The following is a 12,093-nucleotide window of genomic DNA, read 5'->3' as shown; positions in this document are numbered from 1 at the left end:
CTACTACTGCATTTAATACCCACAATCAATGCGGTCATTGTGACAATAATCTTAGTTGTTGAGACAATAAATGTTTTGCTTGACCATTTGAAAGTTAACGGCTTTTCCTTATCGTGATACCCCTAGCTTCTCTGTGTTACCGAAGTGCCGAATAATAATTGCATTTCGTTTTCAAGTGTAGTCCGTAGTAGAAGGAAGTTTTTGTGTGTCTATTATCGTGAAATTTCGGTCGAATTCTTTTTAAATGTATTATTTTTTTTTTCGAATCCTGAGAAAACTAATTATTATTTTTGAAAATTTAAATGCAAAATAAAATATTACAGTATTATCGAGGGTCTGAAGTCCCTGAGAACCTCTATAATGATTATTTTAATAAGCCACAGGGGTGAAAAAGAGAAAATTTAGTATGATTTTTAATTTCAAATAGGCATACCATTCAACGGAATTATTCTAAGGGACTTTCTGCACTCGGTAATAATGTAATATTTTATTCTGCGTTTAAATTTTTCAAAAATACTTATTAGTTTTCTCAGAATTCCAAAAAAATGAATGCGTTTAAAAAGAATTCGATCGAAATTTTGCATCTGCGCTCTCAAAAAGGATTAAAGTGTTATTACATTTTTGGAATCACTATTTTAAACGCTTTTAAATAAGCTGTCACATGACGTACTTTCCCATTAAAAAAATCAAAGTTACGCCGCGCCTGTCACCTGAAGAGGGATCGTGTAAAGTTCGAAACATTGATGTTATAATATACTTTGATTATTTTAAAAATCGACCTGTCCGAGCGTTTTGTTTATGTGCTAAAAATAAATAAGTTAATAAGGGGGTGGGAGGAGTGTAACACTTATTCCAGTACACTGTATAAGTGAAATCATATGAAAAATCACACAGTGTAAACTCCTTTAGATTTAGGACAAAAAAGGGAGATTTAAAAAATTATTATTAATCAATTAATATCATACATTGGGCTATTGCATTCAGTAATTATTAATATAAAATACGTTCATAGTAGGAATGAACGAAACTGATTGTAAGAATGAATAGAATTGCTTGTAAGAAAAACCGTATTTATTGTGGGAATGAACGGAATTAATTGTAACAATAAACGGAAATAATTGTAGAAATAAACGAAATACGTTAGGAGAAATAACACTGTTAATGACACAATGTCTTCGTCGGTCAATTAACGACGTTATTGTTTCAATAAATAGTGTTCGTTCACTCAGTGAACAGAGTTCGTAATATCAATAAATAGTGTTCGTTGACTCAGTGAACAGAGTTCGTAATACCAATAAAGTGATATTATGGTATACATAATGAATGTTCATCCGTTCAATAAACGTAATACATTGGCTCAACGAACGAAAATAATGAATTGATGAACATCGTTTTGTTGTGCCAATAAAACCAAGAATTGGACAAATTTTAAGTATTGCGTTTGTTGTCTGAATTAACATTTTTATTGATATTACGTATGTACCTTTTTCATAACATAAATCAGATCCCAAAAAAGTGAAGTGAACGAGAATTCAAATACGAAATCCCAAAAAAGTTATAGAAAAACCATAGACAACAACGATAAAAACGGCAAGACCAGCCTCAGTCTGCAATCCAAACATATTCAAACTGCGCAAGACGAAACATCAACCTCGAAAACAACCGTACTTCTAAACCAACCTTTTCCAATTGTACATCAAGATGAGTAATGATTTCGATAATCGATAATTTTTGATAATCTCCCGTCGTTAAGTATATTACGTCAGATGCCCTTCGTTGCTACGAAAAAATACATTCAGTGACATTAATGACATTTAATGTTTTAAACATTATAAAAGTGATGACTTTCAATCGTCAAATATTTATAAAAACTGTGTGTTTAATGGTACTAATTTGTATTGTACCCTCGGAGATCCGTGGAAAAAATTTACACCCAAAATAACAAAATTCAGTTTGGCAACACTGTGCGAATGTTGATACTAACATATCCTTTTTAAGATAAGCACAACGTTAATTTAGTCCAAACAAATTAATATATTTTTTTTGCCAACAAAAATGAGATTTTTCAACCAAATAATGTTTCAAATATGATGTGCAAAATAATTTTTAATTGGGTTCTGCTAATGGGCTTGCTTTTTTTGTCATTAAAATAAAAAAAACTAAATTTTACTCATTAAATCAATGTTGTCCGGTTATCGTCTTAATTATTTTAACTGTACTAATATCCGTTGAGTAATTATGAATGATTAATAGGTCGTTAAAACATTTTATCTATAGCGGCTTCTGGAATATCTTAAAAATATCGAATTTCATTGATAAAATGCGCATATTCCACCGATCTTCGCTTCAACAATACTTACATAAATAAATTGCAATAAAATTTTGGTTTTGAACAGTTTTATTCATGAAATAATCGCAACAAATTGCACTCGACCTCTGAAATTAATATAGAATTTTTGCTCTCGTGACACTTTGACATAATAATTAAAACTGTCAAAGTGTCACTCGGGAAAAATTCAATAATTTTAGAGCTCTTGTGCAATTACTACTGAAAATTACTGGCCACCCGGGGTAATTTTTCGTAGATTTAACTTTGCTAAAACGCCGGAACAGAGATCAGAACATTTTTTGATGAATCAAACGACGAAATAGGAGATGACTTCATTACCTCTGAAATCCTATCAAATAAAACTGTAAATATTTTTTATCAAAACGTTCGAGGACTACGATCAAAAACTCAAATTTTACATGAAAATGTTTTGTCAAATAATTTTGATATTATTTGTCTCACGGAAACGTGGCTTAACAACTCTATATATATGACCAAGAGCTACTGGATGATAGATACGTTTTATTTCGAAATGATAAAAAATACGAACTAGCAGGGGCCCAAAGAGCTGGAGGCGTTCTCATTGCTGCAAAGAAGAAATACAGACCAGTCTTGTTGGGTTGTAATAAGAACTTGAACTTTCAATGGGTTTTTGTGAAGTTTACTGTTAAAAGTGTGATATTTACAATGGGCTGTGTATATATTAGGTCAGGGTCTAATATCTCAGTTTATGAATCATTCTTAGAAAGCCTGGAGGAAGGTGATAAGTTTCTCTCACAAATATGTACATAATTGGTGATTTCAACGTTCATGAAATAAATGGAAGTACTTTTGATTTCTTAAATGCAACACCCAAAGGTAAAATTATTGAATCACTAATCAATGAATATGATTTATACTCAATTAATAAAAAAATCATCTGAATTCTACATTAGATTTAGTTTTAACAAATTTAACTGAAACAAATGTTATCGAGTCGGATACATCACTTGTGAATATTGATCGTTATCATCCTTCTTTAGAAATTAACATTAGTTTCAAAACGCCAAATCAAACTATTGTAAATGACACAAACTTTGCACCTCCACCAACATATTTCAAAAAAGGTAACTATATTCAACTGCATTATCTGATATACAACACTAATTGGCAAGAATGTATCAATTCAAATTCAAATAATCCAGAAATATGTGTCAATCAATTTTATAATACTCTTTATCATATACTAGATCAATGTATTCCACTAAGAAGGTAAGCCAATCAAGGAAATATCCTTTTTGGTATTCAAAAAAATTAATTAAAAAAATGAAATTAAAAAATAAATTTTTTAAGAAAACACAAAAAGATAACACATATTTACAAAAGTTTTATGAAGTTAGGAAAGATGTTAAAAAACTTATTAAAAAATGTTATAGAGAATATATTCAAAATATTGAAGGTAATATAAATAATAGTCCTAAAGAGTTTTGGCAATACCTAAAAGGGAAAAGATCAAATTCAACACTTGCATATATAGTCCTGTCGCCAGGGGGGGGGTACAACGGCCTCCTTAATTCAGATGGACTTACCCAAGTTTTTTTTTTATATATTTTGACCCGCAGAATACGAATTTATTTCTTGGGTAACAGTTGATCCGGATGTCGATAAGATTGTTATAGACAAAGAACTTGAGGAATTACATAACAGCGATTTCTCGCAAAACAAAACATCTTTTTGTATTTTTTGGGTCATTTTAAGCAAAAAATATTACTACAAGTTTTTTCGTACAATGCATAGTTTTCGAGATAACCGCGGTTGAACTTTAAAAAAATCGAAAAATTGCAATTTTTGAACCCGAATAACTTTTGATTAAAAAATAAAGTAGCAATTCTGCTTACCGCATTTGAAAGTTTAAGTAAAATTATATCGGTTTTGATTATTTGCATTGCTAAAAATTTATTATTTTATTGTTAAACAAAGCTATAAACACCTAGTATGTGAGTGATGTTTTCAATGATTTCTCATTTAAAATCGAACGAGTAGGTAGAGTAGCTATAAGTGCAAACGAGGCAATTTCTACGTAGCATGCGTTAAAACGCATGTATTAGGCACTGGAAACACTATGTGTCTATAGATTTGTTTAACAATAAACTAATTAATTTTTAGCAATGCAAATAATCAAAACCGATATAATTTGACTTAAACTTTCAAATGCGGTAAGCAGAATTGCTACTTTATTTTTTAATCAAAAATTATTCGGGTTCAAAAATTGCAATTTTTCGATTTTTTGAAAGTTCAACCGGTTTTATCTCGAAAACTATGCATTCTACGAAAAAACTTGTAAGAATATTTTTTGCTTACAATGACCCAAAAAATACAAAAAGGTGTTTTGTTTTGTGAGAAATCGCTGTTATGTAATTCCTCAAGTTCTTTGTCTATAACAATCTTATCGACAACCGGATCAACTGTTACCCAAAAAATTCGTATTCTACGGGTCAAAATATATAAAAAAAACTTGGGTAAGTCCATCTGAATTAAAGAGGCCGTTGTACCCCCCCTGGCGACAGGACTAATAAATATAAACATAAAAATGAATGTTACGAATCTGAAAGTGATATAGCAAATGCGTTTGCACATTATTTTCAATCTATACATTCTAACACTAATTTAATAATAACAGACTCCTACAAGGAATATGGACTTGAACAATTATGTGTTGATTGTATAACTCTAGAAGAAATCAATATTGCAATTAAGTCTCTAAAAAGTAGTGCAGCTATAGGTGTGGATGGGATTCCTTCTTACCTGTTTAAGGCGTATTCAGAAGTTCTGTTACATCCCCTACAAATGATATTTAATAAATGTTTAGAGACAAGCACGTTTCCGGATGCGCTTAAGGCAGGTAGAATAACTCCTATCCACAAATCTGGAAATACAAGTGTAATATCAAATCATAGTCCTATAACAGTATTGCCTTCTCTTTCAAAAATCTTGGAAAAAATTATGTACAATAGACTGTATACTCTGTCTGTTTACAATGGACTGTAGACTGTATACTGTTTCAAAAACTTTAATGGAAGAACAACATGGTTTCATAAACAAAAAATCAACTCAAACAAATCTGCGCATTTTCAGTCACTATATTGCTTCATCCATACATAATTCTCAAGTTGATGTTATCTTTACTGATTTAGCAAAAGCCTTTGATAGAGTAAATCATTCAGTACTATTAAAAAAACTGAGGTCATATGCACTTTCGTGTCAATCCAAGCCAAGTGGTCCAAAGGTGGTTGCTTGACTATTTTTAATATTTTTTATGTTTCTACCTTTTAAACTTCAGTCTATAGAGAGTATAAAATTGCATTCATTTTATATTTAAAAAATTTAGTTTGCCGATGACGGCTATTTTTGTTAAAGCGTGTCGACCATTTTCACGGAAAACATGGCTTCGCTCTTTAGTCAATATTTTTACTGAGGTTTGTCCTAGAACAATAAATCAAAAACCAAACTTTTTAGAAAAGTATGATCTAAAAAATTGCCTGTAGCATTATTTAATTTCAACTACCCTTAAGGCCTTAAATGAAACTCAAAGTTTGAAAAGGTAAACTGATAAAATTCAATTTCCAGCATTTTTTTAACAGCATAAGGCAAGCCGATAATGGTTTGTATTTTTTTTCTGGAAAAGACATACGTACTTTACATAAAAAAGACATACACTTTACATAAAGACATACTTTAAATAAAAAAAGTTTGAGCTTTGAGACTTGGGTAAATTTTTTCAAAAAAAATCTCACAAATGTAATTTTTTGAAAAATCTCAAAGGTTGACCCCTTATATATCTCTGATGGGCAATGATGAAAAAATTTGAAATTTGGCAGAATATTAGCCCCTAGCAAGTAGAATAAGGAGTAAAAATTTGGAGTTGCAGACTTACGTCATATAGGAGTTACAGGCCTGAAAAAATGGTCAAGATTTGAGCGTTTGCGGGCAGGGTAATTAAAATTCAAATAAACTGTCTAATGAAATAGAAATTAATGTATTTTCACCAGATTTCACAATGAATACAAATTTATACAGGGTGGGCCAAAGACAAGAGTCCACCCCGATATTTGGCAATAGTTACCTATTAGAAGGAATTGCCGAAATAGGTCCATTTTTATTTTTATTATATTGCAACTTTTTGGGATATATTTCATACTACGTGACGTCATCCATCAGAGCGTGATGACGTAATCAATGATTTTTTTAAGAGGAAATAGGAGTCTTGTGGTATTTTCTTTGAAAGCGTGTTCAATTCTCTATTCAGTAATTGTCGCAAAAAGAAGAATGTATGTAATTTATTTAACTAAAAATACATTGTACTGCTGTCAGAAAATAGAAACATTTCTTTCAACGTTCTAGAAACATTATTTCACAAATAAACATTTCTTTTCGCTTAAATAATATCACAAACAGACTCCCACCTACATTCTTCTTTTTGTCTCAATTAATTTAAATCAAAAATTATTTTTTGGCCACCCTGTCTAAATAATTATATATTGTTTATACTACTGAACAGAGAATTGAACACTCTTTCAAATGAAATAACATACGACTCCTATTCCCATTAAAAAAATCATCGATTACGTCATCACGCCCAGATGGATGACGTCACTGACGATGACACGTCATGGAGACGTATGAAATATATATATAAAAAAAATTGTAATTTAAAAATAAAAATCGACCTATTTCGGCATTCCCTTAAAATCTAATAACTGCCAAATATCAAGGTGAACTCTTTTCTTTGGGCCACCCTGCATAAATTAGTATTCATTGTGAAATCTGGTGAAAATAGATTAATTTTTATTTCATTAGACAGTTTATTTGAATTTTAATTACCCTGTCCGCAAACGATCAAATTTTGACCATTTTGATTTTTGACCATTTTTTCAGGCCTGTAACTCCTATATGACGTAAGTCTGCAACTCCAAATTTTTACTCCTTATTCTACTTGCTAAGGGCTAATATTCAGCCAAATTTTAAATTTTTTCATCCATGCCCATCAGAGATATAAGGGGTCAAACTTTGAGATTTTTCAAAAAATTATATTTTTGAGATTTTTTTTGAAAAAATTTACCAAAGTCTCAAAGGTCAAACTTTTTTTATTTAAAGTATGTACGTATGTCTTTTCCAGAAAAAAATTACAAACCATTATCGGCTTGCCTTATGCTGTTAAAAAATGCTGAAAATGGAATTTTATCAGTTTACCTTTACAAACTTTGAGGTTTATTTAAGGCCTTAAGGGTAGTTTGAAATTAAATAATGCTATAGGCCGTTTTTTAGAACATACTTTTCTAAAAAGTTTGGTTTTTGATTTACTGTTCTAGAACAAACCTCAGTGAAAATATTGGCTAAAGAGCGAAGCCATGTTTTCCGTGAAAAAGATCGATACGCTTTAACAAAAATGGCCGTCATCGGCAAACTAATTTTTTTTTAAAATAAAATAAATGGAATTTTGTAGTCTCTATAGACTGAAGTTTGAAAGGTAGAAAAATAAAAAATATTAAAAATAGTCAAGCAACCAACTTAATTTATATTGGACCACTTGGCATGGATTGACCCTTTCTGACAAGCTTATAAAATTTTTTGAATCTTACCTTACCAACTGTACTAATGTAGTCAAATTTGTGAACTGCTACTCAGACAGTTTTATAACCAGGTCAGGTGTACCGCAAGGTTCCATCCTTGGGCCTTTACTTTTTGTTATGTTCATAAATGACATCACTGATTATATAAAATTTGCCAAGTTTCTTCTATTTGCAGACGATTTAAAATTATTTCTTACAATAAAAAACGAACATGACTGTACTAATTTACAACAAGATATTCGAGGTATATCCACATTCTGTAAAAATAATGATTTGAACTTAAATGAGTCAAAATGTAAACTATTGACTTTTTCCAGAAAGCGAAAAATCATAAGAACAGATTATTTTATTAACGAAGTAAAACTTGAAAGGTTAACAAAAATCAGAGATCTAGGGGTGTTATTCACTAGCAACTTCTCCTTTAATGAGCACATTCTCAAACTAACTAATGATTGCTATAGACAGTTAGGCTTTATCCTAAGATCCAGTAAAGAATTTTATTGTGACACTACAATTAAGCTTTTTAATGCATATGTGAGGTCAAAACTCGAATATTGTTGTACCATATGGAGTCCCTCCACCATATCACATGGTGATATGATAGAGAGGATTCAGAAGAAATTTTTGAGGTCTTTATATCTGAGGAAATTTGGGATTTATCCTTTTGTTTCCTATAACTTGCAGATAATGCTTTTGACACTGTGTTATTGAGCGAAAGACGTAGAAATGCCCAAATCATTTTCATATTTAACATAGTTTATCAAATCATAGATTCTCCTACGATTCTTTCATTTATAAATTTTAATGTACCAGACCAAAGACTTAGATGTAGACACACTTTATTTAAAATAATTCCAGAATATGCAAACTCCTCCATGGCAAACTGCTTAATGGCAATGAACGATTTTAGCGTGAGTGAAGACCTTGACCTATATAATATGAAAAAGAGTACTATGCTACATAAACTGTGGTACCCTTATTTATTGTTTTAACATGTATTTATTTTATTGTATTGTATAAATTATTGTATGTTCTTATTACCTTGTATTGACCAACTGTGCATTTATAATTGGCATCATTGCTGTAAATGTGCAGTATAAATAAATAAATAAATAAAATAAACAAAACATCCGTTAACCTATGTACCAATGTCGATTGAATGCTTGTCTGGTATGTTCATTTAATGAATGATTTATTTATATTAATTAATTACATCAATTTTTCGTTGAGTGTGGAGATGCATGCAATATAATTAGGGTTGTATGGATGAAGTGGAAGGAAGGGGGTGGTAAGTTGTGTAACAGAAAATTCCAATGAAGCTGAAGGAAAAATTCTATAAAACAGTCATAAGACCGGCTATGATGTACGGAAATGTTGGGCAGTTAAAAAGAAGAGTAACAACGAATACATGTGGAGGAAATTAGAATGCTTAGATGAATCACTGGAGTCTGAGCCATGCGGTACATCTTTTCAATATGATGCAAGTCTTCGAAATGCCACCCTTAAGTATTATTGAAAATTAATGTTTATTTTTATTAAATGAAACGACACAAAATTTTTATGATTTCGACACGAAAACTTCTATTTTAAAAACAAAGCATGCCTTAAATTAAATAAAATATGTATTAACATTAAATAACATTTACAAAAATTACAATTTTGCCCTTCTGACTTTAATTTTGGCAAACTGTCAATCAGATTGGTGTAGTCTAAATTTTTTAGTTTTGTTTGTCTTATGGACCTTCGTAAATATTTTTTAATAATTTTTAATTTTAAAAAACTTCTTTCCCCACTAGCTACCGAGACAGGCAGTGTTAATAAAATTCATAGTGATACAACTACATTTGGATATAAAGAAATTAGGGTATTTTGGAACAGTTTTGGTAACAGTTCAAAATCTCAAAACCTTAAAAGAAAGGTTTCATGGAGTAGGTATGGTATCATTTGAGATATATCACGCAATATCATTTGAATCTATATCCAATTCTTATTCTTTTTCTATTAAAAGTATTGAATGAAGATTCATACAATATTTTTCTAGTGTTTTATAGAAGCCAAAAACGGCCAATCAAAGAATTAATGTTAATGTCTAAAATATAGATGAAAACATTTATTTTAAATTTATCTTCGTCTGTTAAGAACTCATATCCACAGATTTTTCGTAATCAAATTGGTGCTTTGTTCTCCTGGCTCGAATTTCATTTTCAGCTGGAAATTCGGAACTTATATCAAGATTTTTTGCAATTTCATTAGAAGTAATTTTCATTTGGCCATGTCTGTAACTTTTCATTTTTTCTATAGTTGCTGACAACATTTTTATCAATCTGACAAATTTATAGTTACATGTTGCAACATATTTATACTACACCACTTTTCCATAACTTTTCAAAATTTGTCAAAATAAGTTTTGTTAAACCTTCACCGGTTGAATCACTAGCTTAAAAAAAACCCATAAAAAACTTTTCGATAATTTATTGACTAGAATTAAAAGCGACAACTCTTATTTTCAATGAGAGCTGTTCAATATGGCTTACGTCTGGTGTAGGTACAATCAGTGATTATCGAAAAATATTTAGCGATTTTTGCTATTTTGAAAATTTTGTTTAAAATAACATTACCCATTAAACTCATCAATTCATCTTGCCTACTGTTCCTTAAATAAGTCTCAAACCACTTATCAGACTCTCATTAAACTCTCCTGATATGTTCTTCCATTACTGGATCAAACTCAGGGAGCAATTTGTACCTACTAACTTTAAAATTTTTCCATTATTAGGTTGAAACAAAAAATGATCAGTTGTTTCACGAAAAGCTAAACATTGTGAGGCCAAAAGTCTAATTCTTTTCAGAACTTCTCTCCAATCTTGAATTATCCATTATTATATTAGATTTTACTGATTATGTCGCCTGATGCAACTGCCTCACCGCATCATAGCATGGCCCGGCCCTGACTGGAGTAACAAAAAAGGATAAGGTTGGGAATAAGTATATTAGGGGAAGTCAAGGGGTAGCACCAATTGATGCCAAAATGAGGGATCATAGGTTAAAATGGTTTATAATGTTTAACACCCAATACAAAGAATTGCTGAACTAAGGGTCCGTGGAAGCTTTAGGAGAGAAATACCAAAGAAGACCTGGTGTGAGACGCCTAGGCTGTGCATGTCAGTAAAGGGGATTGATGTTGATATGACCCAAGATAGAAACTTATGAGAAATGCAATTATGGAAGCCGACTCTGCATAGGAATTATGGCAAAGAGAATGATGATGATGGTATATATATCTTTCTTTGGATATGTATCCAAGGATAGAGGTACCTGGCCTATCAATTTAAAATTAATCCCATGATTACTTTATTTTTTTAAATTACATTTTTATGCCACAGAAACCTACCATTATTAAAATGAGTTAGGACTTAAATGCTAGGATAAGAACTGTTAGTGTATATATACCTATGTTCTACATGTCTCTTGGTGGTATATTTTTATAGTTGTTGTTTTTCCCTTTTATAATGTTCATTCAAAACAAGGGTAACGTTGTCGATGAACGGCACCTTATATTTAAGGTAAAAGAAGAAATTAAGTATGTCTTTGTACTCACTTTATAATGCTCAATAAATTAAAGGATCTGTATTTCAATGCATATTTTTTATATAATTCTTATTTAAAAATTTCCTGCTTTGACTTCAATTTTTAAAATATCCTTCATATTTATAGTGTTCTGTACTTAATACTTAACGGTCCTTAACGTCATGTCATTTGTCACTTTTCTACCAATGTTGCCATATTTTCAAAAAATATGTCACCTATTTCCGAAAAGCGAGAGCAAAAAGAGTATGAAAACAGCCTCGAACCCGAATTTAAAACTACGCTAGGAAACACCAAACTAGCACGTTCGAGCAATATATTCAAAACTCTAAAGTTGGATTTATAGTTTGACCTAGCGTAGACGTAGACGCAACGGAGACGCACTGGAAAAGATCAACACCGAATTTTGTGTACTCGTGTTTATAAAAATGAACGCAAGCGCCTGACGGAACGTAAGAGAAACGTAACGGAACGGAAGAGCTCACCAACTTTCATCTCTTCTTACGGCTGGCCAATCAAAAGAAAAAATTTGGTTCTGTCACCCAAAGTGGACACGCCCTCATCAATTTG

At 30.9% G+C, this 12,093-nt stretch overlaps 1 protein-coding gene across 1 annotated transcript in view; it reads right to left on the bottom strand.

Moving 5' to 3' along the window:
- Nucleotides 1-11,686, bottom strand: part of LOC114327992 (putative ankyrin repeat protein RF_0381) — a 34,467-nt gene extending 22,781 nt beyond the window's left edge. Inside the window, exon 1 of the mRNA XM_028276723.2 lies at nt 11,537-11,686. The gene's annotated coding sequence lies outside the window, so the exon portion shown is untranslated. The remainder of the gene's footprint in view (nt 1-11,536) is intronic.
- Between the last annotated feature and the right edge of the window lie 407 nt (nt 11,687-12,093).

This window comes from Diabrotica virgifera, chromosome 1 (assembly GCF_917563875.1).
Source record: "Diabrotica virgifera virgifera chromosome 1, PGI_DIABVI_V3a".
Taxonomy (NCBI): Eukaryota; Metazoa; Arthropoda; class Insecta; order Coleoptera; family Chrysomelidae; genus Diabrotica; species Diabrotica virgifera.
Note: the sequence above shows the minus strand (reverse complement) of the source record. Positions and strands in the feature narration are given on the sequence as shown.